At 38.3% G+C, this 17,465-nt stretch overlaps 1 non-coding gene across 1 annotated transcript; it reads left to right on the top strand.

Moving 5' to 3' along the window:
• Positions 1-1,423: 1,423 nt before the first annotated feature.
• Positions 1,424-1,530, top strand: LOC141635799 (small nucleolar RNA R71). Its single transcript, XR_012540459.1, has one exon. It is a non-coding gene; the product is annotated as a small nucleolar RNA R71 (small nucleolar RNA).
• Positions 1,531-17,465: the final 15,935 nt, after the last annotated feature.

The following is a 17,465-nucleotide window of genomic DNA, read 5'->3' on the forward strand; positions in this document are numbered from 1 at the left end:
ATTGGTACATTTAAGCTCTCCCATCCCTAACCTTTTACTCACCGAATACGGCATAACACTCACACTAGCCCCTAGATCACATAGGGCTTTGTTGATCGTTGTGTCGCCAATGGTACACGGTATTGAGAAGCTTCCCGGATCTTTAAGTTTCGGAGGTGAACTCCCTTGAAGGATTGCACTACTCACCTTAGTGAAGGCGATAGTTTCAAGCTTCCGGATCGACTTCTTTTTCGTAAGGATGTCTTTCATGTACTTTGCATAGGCCGGCACGTGATTGATTAATTCCATGAAAGGAATCGAGACTTCCAAATTCTTCACAATTTCCATAAATTTTCCAAGTTGGTCATCAAATTTGGGCTTGGCTTGACGACTTGGAAAAGGAAGTCTAATCACAATGGGTTCCTTCTCCTTGGCCTTGTCTTCACTTTTCTTTGAAACTTCTTCTTTTGATGGTTCTCCATCCTTGGAGTTTTGCACAACTTCTTCTTTGTCACTAGCTTCCCCAAATTCATCCTCAACTTGCTTCTTCGGTGCTTCATACCTCGTAGCACTCCTCAAGTGAATGGCACCAACCGTTTCATGTCTCGGAGGATTACTTTGAGGTGGTAATTGCCCCTTTTGTATTTGTGAGCTTGAAGATGCTAGTTGAGTCAATTGGGTTTCCAACATTTTGGTGTGGGCTAGGATGTTGTTGATGGTAATTTTCTTTGCTTGACTATCCTTTTGCATTTGAGTGAAAAACTCTTGTTGATTCTTTTGCATTTGGAGGACCGCTTTTTGAACATCAAAACCTTGGTCATTTTGTTGATTATATGGAGTTTGATTTTGGTAACCTTGGTTTTGGTTGAAAAAGGGTCTTTGATTTTGGTTTCTCATGGGAGGTGGGGTGTATGTTGGTTGAGGGTTTTGAACATTTTGGCTTTTGTATGAGAGATTTGGGTGGAATTTAGTGTTTTCATTGTAATAATTTGAATAAGGGGTACCACTCTTGTATGCTTGAAAAGCATTCACTTGTTCATTTGTTTCCCTACATTCACTTTAGTCATGTCCCAAAGTTCCACAATTCTCACATACCCCACTTGGGATTGATGAAGATGCTGCCATGGCATTAACATGTTGCTTTGGTGATTTTGAGGCTTCTTCAAGTCTAGCCATAGCTTTTTCGAACTTCAAATTGATGGTATCAATGTGAGCACTAAGTTAAGCACCCAATTGAGTAATAGAGTCCACTTTATGCTTTCCTCCTCTAGTAGCCTTGCGAGGTCTACTATATTGTGAATTATGGACCGCCATTTCCTCAATCTTGTTCCAAGTTTGATTATCGTCAACTTCTGTGAACATACCATTTGATCCCATGTTGAGAATGTTTCTTGAGTCTTCATAAACACCATTCCAAAACTGTTGTACCAAGAACCACTCGCTAAGTCCATGATGAGGACATGAGCGACGAATTCCCTTGAATCGCTCCCAAGCTTCATACAAGGATTCTTCATCTCTTTGCTTAAAGCCCGTAATTTGAGCTCTTAGCATGTTAGTCTTTTCCGGTGGGTAGAACTTTTTGTAGAAAGCTAGAGCCAATTTCTTCCAAGAGTCAATTCCGAGAGTAGCCTTATCAAGGCCTTTCAACCATTGTTTTGCGGTGCCAATTAGAGAAAAAGGAAATAAGACCCATCGAATTTGGTCTTGAGTTACACCGGTTTTAGAAATCGCATCACAATAGTCACAAAAAGTCTCCATGTGAGAGTGAGGGTCTTCACTAGGCATCCCCCCAAATTGGCTTCTTTCGACTAATTGGATAAATGCGGATTTCGCAATGAAATTTCCGGTTAAGTGTTGTGGTGTGGGAGTACCATTGGGTAGGTTCTCCTCGGTTGGTACGGAATGTGATGAAAATTTAGGCATTGTGGGTTGATTTTGTGTTGGATTTTGTGTTGGGTTCTCCTCACCTTCTCTTGCAAAAAGGGTTGACGAACTCAAAAGCATTTGGTTGAATATATACAACCTCACCAATACCTCTCAAAGTTCCTCTAGCAAGTCTTCTATTGTTTGTTAAAGTCCTTTCAATTTCGTGATCAAAGGGTAACAAGTTACCTTGTGATCTTCTATACATGCAAAATATCAAACAACTTGAAAATAATTTAAGCAAACCTTGAGGAGTTTTACTTCCCCAAGGCAAAGAAAGACACAACTAATAAGAATCTAAGAAAATCTAAATCAAGTTAACACCGTCCCCGGCAACGACGCCATTTTTGGCCGGACTCTCTTGAGAGGTTTAGTTTTCGGTACTTGTCGTTAGGAGCACCTAGACCAAAAAAATATTTATAACTCCACAAACAACTCTACTTTTAGTAAAGAGGCAAGTAAAGGTCGGATCCCAAGGGACGGGAATTGAGATGAGATTTTCAATTGCAACTAGCGGTGTCTAGGGGTGTCACAATTTGGGGTTGAATAGAAGATCACTAAACTAAATAGCAATGAAAGTAAACAAGCAAGATGATTAAAAAGGGGTGTAAACAATTGATAAAAGGCACTAGGGTGTCATGGGGTCATAGGGGATTCATGGGAATTGATCATACAAACATATTCTCAAATTATAAGCAAGCAATTATTGTTGTGATGGATCGAGTTGGTTTATATCTTACAATCCTAGGAAAGTTTGGGTCCCGGAGTCGAATCGATTAGATTGTACAACACCTACAAGTCGACTTAATCTTCCCTACTCAACTATATGCATGGTCTAATGAGACTCGAGTTGGTTTATGTCTTACAAGTCTCATTGAAAAGATAGGTGATGGGTAAAAAATGCAAGGATTCATGGGCTCGCATTTCATCAAACATAACATGTGCATCAGTTGAGATCACAACAAGCAAGCAAATAAACTATGAAAACATATTAATTTAAGCATGAATCATCCCCCATGTTGGTTTCCCCTAATTACCCATTAACCCTAGTTAAGGAAACTACTCACTCATTATCATGTTGATCATGCTAGCAAGGTTGTCAATCATACCAACAAAGTAAAACATGATGAATAAATGAAAATAATTAACAATAATTAAAAAGGCATTAAGAGAATTATACCTACTAATGATTCCAATAATAAAGCAAAGAATAATAGAAGTACTTGATGATTGATTGGAAGGTTGTCAATCTCCCAATAATAACCCAAATAATCTTCAATTACCCAAAATGAAAGATGAACAAAAGAGAGATTAAGGAAATGATATTTGTATTAAGACTTGATTAAATGTTGATTACAATATTAAAGAGAGATTAGATTGATATAAACTACACTAGAGATTGCTAAGAAGAACATGATTATCTAATTAGACTAATGGGGTATTTATAGTGGGGATTAGGTACACAAATTAGGGTTTACTAAGTGCTTAAATGACGATTAAGTCCTTGAGGAATCGCTCCTCTCAGAAAAATATGCGAGTCTCATTTTTACTAGTCTTTCCCGAGGTATGCGCATCCTTCATAGAACAAGTAGAAAACGGATTAGCTGTCACACAATCCGAGCGTCCAGAGCACGGGACGAGCGGATTGTGGGTGTTTTGGACGAGGGGATTTGTGGGGTGGACGGGCGTATTGTGGTGGTTTTGGACGAGCGGCCTTCTGAGGAAGACGCTCGGATTGCTTGTCTTGGACGGGCGGATTGTGGGCAATCCGCTCGGATTGTAGATCAACTTCTTCCTTTCTTCTTTTCTTCCTTTCTTCCTTTCTCTTCATACAATCCTTGAGGATTTTCTCGGAGATGCGAGGATCTTTTCTTATCATTGCCCATCTACTACAATATGTACAAAGGCCTTCTAGTCTTGTCTTCTCTTTGATGCTTGGTCATTGAATTCAATCAATTTAGCTCCATTTTGCGATGAAAATACAAGGTTTGCACTCCTTTCCTACCAAGGGATCAAAACCTCAAAGAATATGCAAAACAAAGGATTAAAGACAATAAATGACCCAAATATGCACTAAAAAGCATGGGAACGGGGCTAATTCGGGGACTAAATATGCTCAAATAATGGTCACATCAAACACATTCCAGGTTTTAGGTTTGTCACCATAGCATCCATTACCAGCCTTATCAATGGTCCTCCAGGATCAAAAACATATATCTTATAATCTTCAGAGTTGCGGCCATTGTTCTGATATGCTTCAAGTATTTTCATCATCTTCAGCCAACTTAGCCAACATTTAAAACTACCAAGGTCAAAAATAAAGATACTGGCATTCTGATCTTTATAACCATAACCCAATTACATATTAGTGTAATCCATAGAGGAATGGGAGTGTATGTTTACTAGGTTGTGTCCCAAAGCAGGGGGTTGTTTCATATGTCCAAAGAAATAGTTTGGGAGAGACCTTGACATTTTATTGAAATTAATAGTAACAAAGCCATAATGTAGTGTATGCACATAACCTGCAACACCACTTTGAAAAGGATCATTTTCATGGTGAGAGAGGAACATAAGATACAACATCCCATCAATATTTAAAACAACTACAGACACCAAGTATGATGTACTTGTAACAGTACTCATTGCTGACAAGTCATCCTCTCCACTAGAATAAGATTCCTTGACGGTCTCTACTTGAGAAAGGTTGTATTTCAGCACAGCTGGATTCAAAATTAAAGACAGAACCACCTTACTAAGCTATTGAATAGCCACTTTTAAGTTCTCCTTAAACAACTTGAAGAAGACTCGAAATAGAGTCGTCGTGAGAAACTTGATAAGGCCATTAAACATATGAAACCTGACAAAATTTCCTTGCATAATTGCAACTCCCTTAAGAAGGTTAAGCCAAGTGCAACACATTATAAGATATTTTTCAGCGGATTTTACAATTCATGTTGTCCTCCATTGACATATGACTCTCACCTCCGTAAAATCACCATTATCCTCAGGTATAGTAGTCATAGTAGTCAAAGCAGGAGCAAAATTGCTGACATGATAAACGGTGTGCGCCTTACATAGAAGTAATAACTTCAGGAAACAAGCATCTAGCACATATACCGTCAAATGACCAACACAAAATCCCAAACTTGGTTCATTATAAAACCAAGAATTATGTAAGTGGACATCCCATAAATCAGATTGGCACAACAAAATTCTGGGGTCAAAAACAAAAGTAAGGAACAGATGACCATTGTTTGTCCTGCTAGCATTAAAATGAGCGCATAAGGTTAGGGTGTCAAACAATTCCCAATTATATGGCCTACTAGTATCTTCCTCGCCCCTAAAATCACCCTTGTCCTCAAGGGTGGTGGTGAAAAATGAAATCTCTATACCACTTTTAAGACTGCCATGGCCAAAAGAGACACAAATCCAGGTGGTACTAAGGTCAATATCACGCTGAAGTATTCCTTCATATTTCACATTCACCAACATCATAAAAAGGGGGCTACTAGAAGGACTTAAAATAAGCTTGTATGAGCACTTACAAAGCTTTAATATTGGCGGCTTGGTAACATCTCCTCTAAAATAAGAAACTTTCTTTAATTGGTCTAACAATGCAAACTGAGTATATGATTGATACTTGCCCCAACTATGTACTTCCTTGTAGTTCACATGTGCTTTCCATCCACTTATCAGCCCCAAAAACTTTGCACAAGGACCTATCTCTATTTTATTTATGTGCAAAAACGAAATATCGGGATCAAAAACAAACACACCGGGATCATTAGCCAAATAAGAATTATCCTTAAAACCTTTGGCATATGCTTTTATCTTGGACACCAGAGTACTCTCTTCAACAAAAGAGGCCGCTTGTGCCATTTTTTTGATGAAGGTTGGAAGAGTCAATTCATCGAACACCTTACTTGGAGCAGTTTCATTGTTGATCACCTCAGCTTGACATTTAGTTTGTCTCGCATTAGCTTGTTCGGTTGGTTCAGGCATTATAGCAAACAGTTGCTGAGCGCCTACCATGTCTTCATTTTCTTCTTGTATAGTTTTTTGCTACCTTAGCCATTTCTAAAATGAAGACTGGTACCGGCATCGTATGAAACAGTGTGTGGGCCGTTTGCACGTAATCAGGCACCTCGCCAATATATGGCTCAGGGACTCCATTTACGTCAGGTCTGATTTCGTCAATGCTATTCAATAGGCTATGGTCATCACCAATTATTGCTATTTGATCAATGTTTGAACTCAAAATTGGTTTGGACAATTTGTCAAACACTAGTTGTGCACTACACACAACTTCCTCTTGCTGTAAATACCAGAGTCTGACACAATCATTTCATTAGCATTAAACAGGTTGTGTGCGTCGTTTTCTTCAGATGAAACAATCTGACTTTCGCATAAAACTGGTTCCGACATTCCATCAAACACCTTCTGTGCGGTAGTACGATTGCTCATTTTCCGGAATTTCTCCAACGATTTTTCTACTTCAGCCTCATGATTTTCATTCAAAATAACATAGGCTAGCTTTTCATGTCGACTATTGATACGAAAATTACTCGAACTTTCGTAGTAGCGGAAGCAAATAAACAACTCGTGACCAGAAACGATGGAGAACAGAGGCAATGAACAGTAATGTGAATAGTGACGGTGAATAGTAACATGGTGAACAGTAATTTTTTTGGTGTTTTTTTTAATTTTTGTGAACAACGAAAATAAAAGGGATATTTGCTCAATCTAGACCTATAGATCGAACAATGGTGATTTATAGTTAAGACCTATTAACTATAAATCGAGATAATATTTGAAAACACGTCAAACAAGAACTAGTTTTAGATCGAAAACGCGTCGAATCGAGATAATATTTGAAATAAAAATACATATTACCCTTATTTATAGTCCTAAAACCGACCTAGAGGCCAGCTATTACTCTCTTAAAACATGCTGAAAACAGAGTAACAATCTTCCCTAAAATCGACTTTCCTAAAGCTATTATAATTGCCTTGCCTTATTCTGAAATTACTATTAGGAAATAAACTACTTTGCAATATTTAATTGCTTATTCTTAAATAATAATAATACTAATAATAATATTAAGTAAGCCACCGACTTAAATTAAACTTCGAGCTGATGTACTCCGAGTTGGATCAATGCTCCACGAGCCTTGCTTGCACTTGAGCCCAAATAAACGACATTGCTTTGATTTGCGTGTACTGCTGCATTTTCCACTTCCTTGACATCGAGCACAACTTCGTCATATTCATTTGGCAAGCACATTTTCGGATCATCCCCTCCCCCTTTGAAAGGAATTGTCCTCAATTCAGCAATCCCGTCATCATCGAGATAGGGCGATAAATCACCTACATTGAATGTTGCATGTACTCCATAATCTCCTGGAAGCTCGAACTTGTAAGCATTATCATTCACCTTGGCTACGATCTTGTATAGTCCCTCGGCCCTTGGCATAAGCTTGTTCTTTCGCTTGCTCGGAAATCTTTCCTTCCTCAAATGCTCCCAAACCAAATCCCCTGCTTCGAACAACTTTGGCGTCCTATGCTTGTTCGATTTCTTCTTATAAGCTTCATTCACGAACTTGATTCGATCTCGTACCTGTTCATGTAATTTAATCATCGATTTTAGCTTAGACTTCGCATCCTTATGCACCAACTCGTCTTTAGGCAAAGGAATAAGGTCCAATGGCAAATACGGATTCAGGCCATACACCACTTCAAACGGAGAGTACGTAGTAGCAAAAGTAGGAGAGCGATTGTAAGCAAACTCGGCATGTGCAAGCTTCAAGTCCCAATCTTTCTGATTTTTGCTTACGAACCCATGCAATATAGTACCCAATATACGATTTGTCACTTCCGTTTGTCCATCAATTTGAGGGTGATGTGAAGTACTAAACAAAAGCTTGGTTCCCACCTTTCTCCATAATGTATTCCAGAAATAGCTTAGGAACTTCGAGTCATGATCAGAAACAATCGTTTTGGGCACTCCATGTAATCGAACTATTTCGCGGTAATACAAATCAACCACATTACTCGCATCATCGGTCTTATGACAAGCTACGAAGTGCGCCATCTTCGAGAATCTATCAACAACTACCATAATAGCATCCTTACCTTGTCGAGTGCGAGGCAAAGCAACGATAAAATCCATCGACACATCCTCCCATGGCCTGCTCGGTACTGGTAACGGGGTATACTCGCTTGGTTTGAAAGTACTCTTTGCAAGCTGACAAGTGACACACTTACTCACGACATTATGCACATCGCCTTGCATCTTTGGCCAATAGAAATGCTCTCGGAGAACATCCAATGTTTTATGAATACCGAAATGGTCAGCCAAACCTCCACTATGAGCTTCTCGAACCAATAACTCACGAACCGAATGCTTAGGAATACAAAGACAATTACCTTTAAACAGATAACCGTCTTGAAATACAAAGTCTTTAAACGCACCAGCCTTGCAATTAACATAAAATTCGCTATAATCTCCATCTTCAACATAATAATCCTTTAAAGTTTCAAACCCAATCAATAAATATCGAGTGTAGAGAGCAAAGAATAATGGCGAGATAGAGCATCAGCAATAACGTTACTCTTACCATCCTTATACTTTGAAGAAAAATGAAACGATTGCAAAAACTCAACCCATTTAGCATGCCTCGGGTTTAACTTCTGCTGCAGGGCATATATATTTCAATGATTTATGGTCCGAATGTAAAATAAAATGACTCGAACGAAGATAATGAATCCAATGATCAAGAGCTCTCACAATAGCATAGAATTCCTTATCATAAGTTGAATGATTAAGCCTCGCTCCTCCCAACTTTTCAGAAAAGTAAGCAATGGGACGTTTACCTTGTATAAGCACGGCTCCAACTCTAACACCGCTAGCATCACATTCAACTTTGAAAGGTTGTGTAAAATCAGGTAAGGCCAATACAGGAGCCTCACAAAGGCTCTTCTTGATCTCCTCAAACGCTCTTTGGGCTGCTTCACTCCAAACGAACGCTCCTTTCTTCAAACACTTTGTGATAGGACTGGTTATAGTGCTAAAATTCCGAATAAACCTTCGATAAAATGAAGCAAGGCCATGAAACGATCTCACCTCAGTCACGGATTTAGGACTCGGCCAAGACTTGATTGCTTCGATCTTAGATTGATCGACTGAAACTCCTTCTTTTGAAACGACATAGCCTAAAAACACCACGCTATCCACCAAGAATATACACTTCTCCATCTTCCCGTAGAGTTGTTGTGCTCTAAGGGTCTCGAATACTTGTCTAAGATGGACAAGATGATCCTCCACGCTTTTACTGTAAATAAGAATGTCATCTAGATAAACAACAACGAACTTGCCCAAGAATGGTTTAAGCACCTCGTTCATTAACCTCATAAAAGTAGTTGGAGCATTTGTAAGACCGAAATCCATCACGGTCCATTCATATAATCCATGCTTAGTCTTAAAAGTTGTTTTCCATTCGTCACCTTCTCTCATTCGAATCTAATGGTAACCGCTTCTTAAATCGATCTTTGAGAGAATAATGGATCCATGGAGCTCATCTAACATCTCATCAAGTCTCGGGATTGGGAATCAATACTTGATTGTAATGTTATTCACCGCCCTACTATCAATGCACATTCTCCAAGTCCCATCCTTTTTAGGTACAAGCAATGTCGGAACAGTACATGGACTTAGACTTTCACGAACATAGCCTCGACTCATAAGCTCATCAATCTGCCTTTGTAACTCCTTTGTTTCTTCGGGGTTACTCCTATAGGCTGCTCCATTAGGAAGCGACGCACCAGGAATTAGATCGATTTGGTGCTCAATCCCTCGAATTAGCGGCAAACCTGGTGGTAGATCATCGGGAACCACGTCTTTGAATTCGTGCAATAGCTCTTTGACGGGTCCTTCATTTACATTCGTTGCAGCAACATCTCGTTTCTCATCAGCAATTAGCACATATACGGGCTCTCCATCACCAATAGCCTACTCAATTTCTCGTTCATTAGCAAAAACAGATAAGCTGGTCTTTTGAGTATTGTTATTTGTAAATCGAATGCTGTTTATTCATATTAAAGTCATGTTAATTCCCGTCTAAGCTTTGTCTTCAATATCCGTCTTGAGTTGGGTCTAAACGGGCTGCTTGGAACTGGTTTTATGCTGCGAAAATTGTCGTGTTACCTCTATTTTGACTCGGTTCAGGACTGATTGAGCTCCATTTTGGAACAGTGTAAGGTGCTGCTCATTCCTCTGCTTTTGGAGACGGTTTTGAATAGTTTTCAGGACCGTATTTGAGGGAGTTTTTGCAGGTACATGGGGACCGTTTTGATACTAGTTGTAGTATAGTTTTATGCAGCTTTTGGTATGTTTTGGGACAGTCGAAGTAGGGTTGCGAGTGGGCTGTTTGGGACGGTTTTGAACGCGACTGAGCAGGCTGCTATGTGCTGATGAGGGACTGTTTTTATGGGTTGTTTATGGGTCGATAAAAATTTGTGCCTTTACCTTATTAATGTCGTGTTAATGTAAACATATGGGCTAGATAGTTGTAGTATTCGCTAAACCCGCCTTTTAGCTTGGTATTGGCCTCGGCTTTGGAAAGCCATGACAGGCCGTGTTGAGCACTGTTTGGGGCAGGTGCGTCCTGCTTTCAGGCTTACTACTCTCACCTTTCAGTTTAGGAATTGGGATATAGGTATCTTAGGTCTTGGATAGGTCTCATTTGACCAATAACTCATTTCCATGAAAATCGGACCTTATTGCATACGACAGTTGATAAATAGCGAAACTAGGAGCATCTCTTAAGCCACTTTTGTTGCTCTAAAGTTAGCGGCTCTATTTACAACATTCCAAGTACAATTTAAGTCATACCATGCTATATTGCCATCATCATTTAATGACCTAACTTTGAATCGGTTTTTACGTGTTTGTGTGCGTAGTTCGTTCCTTAGTGCTATAAAGTGTTTATCTTGCTTTTATCTTGTGGGCTCGAATTCGTATAATATTAAGACTCGATTTCTTATTGTACTTGGACTCACTCCCTTCTTTTATATGGAATCAATTTCTTGGTGTGTTTGGACTCACCTTGTCACATGTATTGGTTTTGTGTGCTTTCCGTGAATTTTCACATGACGTAAAGTATCCATCGCCAGTTGTTATATTTTATTTATTTTATTTAACCGGTATGTATAATTATGAAATGAAATGTTTATTTTTATATGTTACAAGTATGAAAAGATTATTATAAATAACTACTTGCAAAGAGTCGTATTCTTGTAGAAATGCCATAATACCATCGTATGTGCTTGACATACATTTTTGCCCTGCTTGTGCTGTTCTGGAAAGCATGGGTTTGACCTACTTGTGATGTTCTGGCAAGTACGGTTTTGGCCTACTTGTGCTGTTCTGGCAAGTACGGCTTTTGGCCACTTGTGCTGTTCTGGCAAGTGAGTCTTATCTTAGTCTTTCCGCCACTTTCATGCTGTTCTGGCGATTGGGGTACTCGATCTCCTTAGTAGTCGAGTCTTGGGTGTGTGATGTGCTGGCGCACGTCGAATCGGGATGTATATCCGAGAATCTACAGATTTAGACTAGGACCGTATTATTATCGTAGTCCTACCCGGGGAAATTATAGTCTAAGAGTGATAAATGTCTTGCATTATTTGGATGGTTACTTTGGTCATATCTCCTTGAAATACGTGCTCGTAGCTAAGTGGTCGTGTCTGTTTCCTTGTCTCTCTTCTCCATTTATTTATTGCTGCTTATGCCTTACTTGTTTATTCCATCATTTCTTTTATCCTTGTTGGTTTAAACACGTATGATTCCATGTTTAGTTATAATTCGATTCACTCATATCTTACCTAATATGATTATTTGTTTATATTCTTTGTTATGTTCGTTTTGACATTTTGTGGCTGGGAGAACCTTGAGTTACTCCCCACTGACTGTGGCGTTCATGTTTACATGAATGACAGGTTGTGAAGATGCTTACGTGGGGAAGACGTGTGGGCTAGCGAGAACTAAACCTTGGACTAGTAGTTGGTTTATTAGGATTGCTTAGACTCACCATGTATCATTTTGTCATTCGAGGGATATATTTTCCCTCACCTTTGACTATCGCGTTTGTATAATTTAATCTTTATTTCCGCATTCTTTATTTATGTTTTACATTTTAATAAACCCGCGCTTTAAACTTTAAAAGTTTTAAAACTTTCCCAATTTTCGCTTGAATTTATAAGTTATATTTTCCGCGTTATTGCGGGGGTTCACAGTTGGTATCAGAGCCTATGTTGCTCCCGACGCACACACGTGTACCCCAATTTAAATTGAAGTTGACCTTTAATAATAAATGAGAGATGGGTAGACTTAAGGACCGAAGGTGGTAGTCTGTAGTGTGCTTGCTCCTTGTTAAGTTCTAACATGTTTGTTGATTGTCAATTATTTTTACACCCTTGGATCATTGACCGTGGGCTTACCTACGTGAAGATCAAGATTTGGGGCCTATTGCCGGGAATTAAAATTTGTTCAAACCTTTGAAGAATGCTTCTACTTCCTCGAAGATATTTCTCATTCTTTGTGTACCTTGCCCTATTCTTTACTTCTTGATGCTTATTTCCTCTTCTAAACTTTCTTTTCTTTTTCCTTGGGAGTTACTCTTGTACCCCCAACTTGTTCTTTGTTCCTTATTTAGCCTCCCTTAACGCCTTGTAGATATTTCTCCTTCTTTTGTGGAATGTTAACCTTGGTTGAAAATTTTGACTTTTGTGGAGTTTGTTGGTGGTTAACACATAACCTTGGTTTGGGAGGTTGTGGTGTTAGAAAGACCTAGGTAGTGTGATGAGACATACTTAGTGATTCTTATACCTAGTTCCTTGATAAAGTGAGTATAATTGATTAGTCGGATTCTGTGTGTTAAGTGTGAGTTGCCTATGTTACTGAGGTTATGGAACTTGGCCTTGTTGTTCATACTTGGAATTTTAGAACTTGGTAACTCGAGTATTGTTGCTTGGGTTTTGACATGGAGTAGGGTTTATGATGAGAGCTTGAAAGAAAACACCTTTAGGATGTTGTTGGCCATTGGTGATGAAAGTGTTACTTGGAAGTTTGACATGAGCTCGGGGTTAGCATAGTCGGTATACTTTTGTGAGTGTTGGGATGATTACATAAGAACCATGTTAGGCGAGAGTTGTTGCTAGTTTTGGAATCTCATTTGGGTATTCACTTTGCGATAATGAGGATTAGTAGCCAGAGTTCTTGAGATGTAATTATAAGTTCGGATCGATAGATGTTGAGCTGAGATGAGTTAGATGTTTTGGGTGGTTGTCTCGTAATTTGGAGAATGGCACCATCTATGCTTTAGGTTTTGAGAGTATAACAAGATCTCTTTGGGATGATAGATTGTGCAAGAGAACTTTTGAGCTTGGATTTTTTATTGATGGTTTACCATTTTGAGAAACTCATAGTTGACACTAGTTGGATATGGGTATAGCGTTGTTAGAAGCTTTGACCTTGACCTCGTGGAGGTGGTTAGTAGATGTGTGAGGATTTAGAGTGGTGAAAACACACTTATTGTGAAGTACCTTGTTTCATGGAATGACTTAGGATGAAGTAACATAAGTGTTTTGAGGAAACCCTTGAGAGTGTTGTGGTTATAAGTTTTGTTGTTAGGAAGTTTTCGGAACCGTTTAGGATGATGTGGTTGTTTGAGATTTGAGTACCTGGCGTTTCCTTGTTGTCTAATTTCCCTTCTTCTTTGACCATAAGTGTTACCGTTCATACCTCTCTTCCTCGCTTCGTCGCGCTCCTCCTTTAAGTTTGATACCCGTAACCTATGAAACTCTATCTTTGACATTCTTGTTGACCTTGCTTCGACTCGTACCCCTAAGAAGTTCATCATAGCTCTTATGTTGATTAAATTTGGATCCTCTTACCGTACTTTATTTTTGTTATATCTAAGTTACCTTTCATTTCGTACAATTTCTAAACATTTCAAACTACCATTTTTGGTTCGTTGTTGAAAATTTATATGACTCTTGCAAAAACTTTACCTATTTTAAGGGTTTGAAAATGAAAATTTGATTTAGTTCCCTATTTGTTCCTTGAGTATAGACTTCTTTATCATGATTTTAATTGCTAAACCCGAATTTCTCTTAATTTTGCTCAATTTCTAACTAACTTTGATCTATTTATGATTCTTTGTCAAAGTTTAATGTTATATTTTCAGGAATTTGACTCCCTTTTGAGTTTAAAAGTGGAACCTTTATTTCTATTTTGGCTTTTGCAAAAGAAAATTTGAGAGAATTACCTTTATCTTTTGGTTTAAACGATGATGGGGTGTTAGAACTCGTTATTAGAGACGTTTAATAACTTGTTCTACGCTTGTCGACGAGTGATTTTTGTTTTATATTTGTCTTTGACTTGGAAAGTTAGCGTTCTGTGTGCATGACAAGAGAAATTTCGTTCCATGAATGAGACTTATACTTTTGAAAACCTCTTCGTTAATGTTTTTGAAAGTATTTTGATTTTTGATTTATACAATGATTTGCTTTTAACCTTATCTTCGATTTGGAATGTGATGTTCTTGAATGTAACAAGAACACTCTCGTTCCTTTGATGAGAATCTGGTTCTGTCGTAAAATCTTATTTGAAACTTTTGGAAGAATTTTAATTCTTACGATAAGTAACCTTTAAATGTTTTGGTTACCGATTCCAAAATTCCAGTTTTATTTTATACAACCTTTCATTTCTACTTTCAAGTTTCGATGACGAAACTTTTTAAAAGGTGGGGTGATTGTAACACCGCGAATTTTTCATCTTGACGTTTATAATTTATTAAACCACTCAATTGGTTTATTCTACATTTTTAATTATTCAATTTAATTAATTTTATTTTTACACGATTTTATAAGAGTAATATTTTAAAACTCAATTTATATAAAAATACGTATTTTGGTTGGATAGTATTAATCGTAATAATAATAATAATAATTTCCGTCTTAATTCCCGTCTAAACATAGACCGTCGCATTTCATTTGAGAATCTTATCTAAACACGGACTAACCGTATGTCGACAACACACTCACCTACCCTCTTACACTCTACTTTTAAATATCTCTTCTATATATTATTATATATTATTATAATTATATTATTATTATTATTATTATTATTATTATATATTACTATATATTATTATTATTATTATTATTATTATTATTATTATTATATGTGGTTATTTTTAATCACCCGCAACCCCACCCCACTGCATTTCCTCTTTCTTCTTCGTCCTTTTCTCCTTTTCGAAACAAACAACAGCATCAACACCATACACAACTCCATTGAAACCGTCACCTTCAACCTCCGTTTTCTCCCTTATTTCTCAACCTTTTTCTTTGATTTTTGCACCATTGACTTCCCATTTCCTTCCTCCTTCTTTCAAGGTAAGAAAGTCTCAGTTTTGTTGAGGTTTCGAAAATGCCATCTTAAATGACAACTCGGTTTCTTGTCTTAAATAACTCGTTTTTCCTCCTTTTAGTTGGACACCCGAGAGCGGCTCGTATTTTGGACGTCTCCACTCAGAAATTCGAGAAGCTAAGGTAACGGTGATAGGTTACTCGACAAAGTGTCAAAATTTCGTCTTATAAACTCGTTTTTAACTCGTGTGTGTTAAAGTTGTGTCCTTTTTGCTTTCCTTCATTTGTATGGTCGAGAATATGAGTGTAGCAGTCATATTCTATATGATGGCTTGAGTATTCCCATGGCTCGTTTCGTATAAAGGTTTCGGCTTTGGTGTCTTTTTTGTTGTTTTGTTTTTCGTATGCTGTTGTGCTTTCCTTTGCAGGCTGCTTTGGTACCTGTTGCTGGTCTTTTGAGTATTGTTATTTGTAAATCGAATGTTGTTTATTCATATTAAAGTCATGCTAATTCCCATCTTAGCTTTGTCTTCAATGTCCGTCTTGAGTTGGGTCTAAACGGGTTGCTTGGAACTGGTTTTGTGCTGCTAAAATTGTCGTGTTACCTCAGTTTTGACTCGGTTCAGGACTTCTTGAGCTCCGTTTTGGTACAGTGTCTAGTGCTGCTCATTCCTCTGCTTTTGGAGACGATTTTGAATAGTTTTCAGGACCGTATTTGAGGGAGTTTTTGCAGGTACATGGGGACCGTTTTGATACTAGTTGTAGTATAGTTTTATGCAGCTTTCGTATGTTTTGGGACAGTCGAAGTAGGGTTGCGAGTGAGCTGTTTGGGACGGTTTTGAATGCAACTGAGCAGGCTGCTATGTGCTGATGAGGGACTGTTTTTATGGGTTGTTTATGGGTCGATAAAAATGTGTGCCTTTACCTTATTAATGTCGTGTTAATGTAAACATATGGGCTAGATAGTTGTAGTATTCGCTAAACCTGTCTTTTAGCTTGGTGTTGGCCTCGGCTTTGGAAAGCCATGACAGGCCGTGTTGAGCTCTGTTTGGGGCAGGTGTGTCCTGCTTTCAGGGTTACTACTCTCACCTTTCAATTTAGGAATTGGGATATAGGTGTCTTAGATCTTGGATAGGTCTCCTTTGACCAATAACTCATTTCCATGAAAATCGGACCTTATTGCATACGACAGTTGATAAATAGAGAAACTAGGAGCATCTCTTAAGCCACTTTTGTTGCTCTAAAGTTAGCGGCTCTATTTACAACATTCCGAGTAAAGTTTAAGTCATACCATGCTATATTTCCATCATCATTTAATGACCTAACTGTGAATCGGTTTTTACGTGTTTGTGTGCGTAGTTCGTTCCTTAGTGCTATAAAGTGTTTATCTTGCTTGTATCTTCTGGGCTCGAATGCGTATAATATTAAGACTCGATTTCCTATTGTACTTTGACTCACTCCCTTATTTTATATGGACTTAATTTTTTGGTGTGTTTGGGCTCACCTTGTCACATGTATTGGTTTTGTATGCTTTCCGTGAATTTTCACATGACGTAAAGTATCCATTACCAGTTGTTATATATTATTTATTTTATTTAACCGGTATGTATAATTATGAAATAAAATGTTTGTTTTTATATGTTACAAGTATGAAAAGATTATTATAAATAACTACTTGCAAAGAGTCGTATTCTTGTAGAAATGCCATAATACCATCGTATGTGCTTGACATATATTTTTGCCCAGCTTCTGCTGTTCTGGCAAGCATGGGTTTGACCTACTTGTGCTTTTCTGGAAAATACGGTTTTGGCCTACTTGTGCTGTTCTGGCAAGTACGGCTTTTGGCCACTTGTGCTGTTCTGGCAAGTGAGTCTTATCTTAGTCTTTCCGCCACTTTCGTGCTATTCTGGCGATTGGGGCACTCGGTCTCCTTAGTAGTCGAGTCTTGGGTGCGTGCTGTGCTGGCGCACGTCGAATCGGGATGTACACTCGAGAATCTGCAGATTTAGACTAGGACCCATTATTATCGTAGTCCTACCCGAGGAAATTATAGTCTAAGAGTGATAAATGTCTTGCATTATTTGGATGGTTACTTTGGTTATATCTCCTTGAAATACATGCTCGTGGCTAAGT

This window comes from Silene latifolia, chromosome Y (assembly GCF_048544455.1).
Source record: "Silene latifolia isolate original U9 population chromosome Y, ASM4854445v1, whole genome shotgun sequence".
In the NCBI taxonomy this organism is placed as follows: Eukaryota; Viridiplantae; Streptophyta; class Magnoliopsida; order Caryophyllales; family Caryophyllaceae; genus Silene; species Silene latifolia.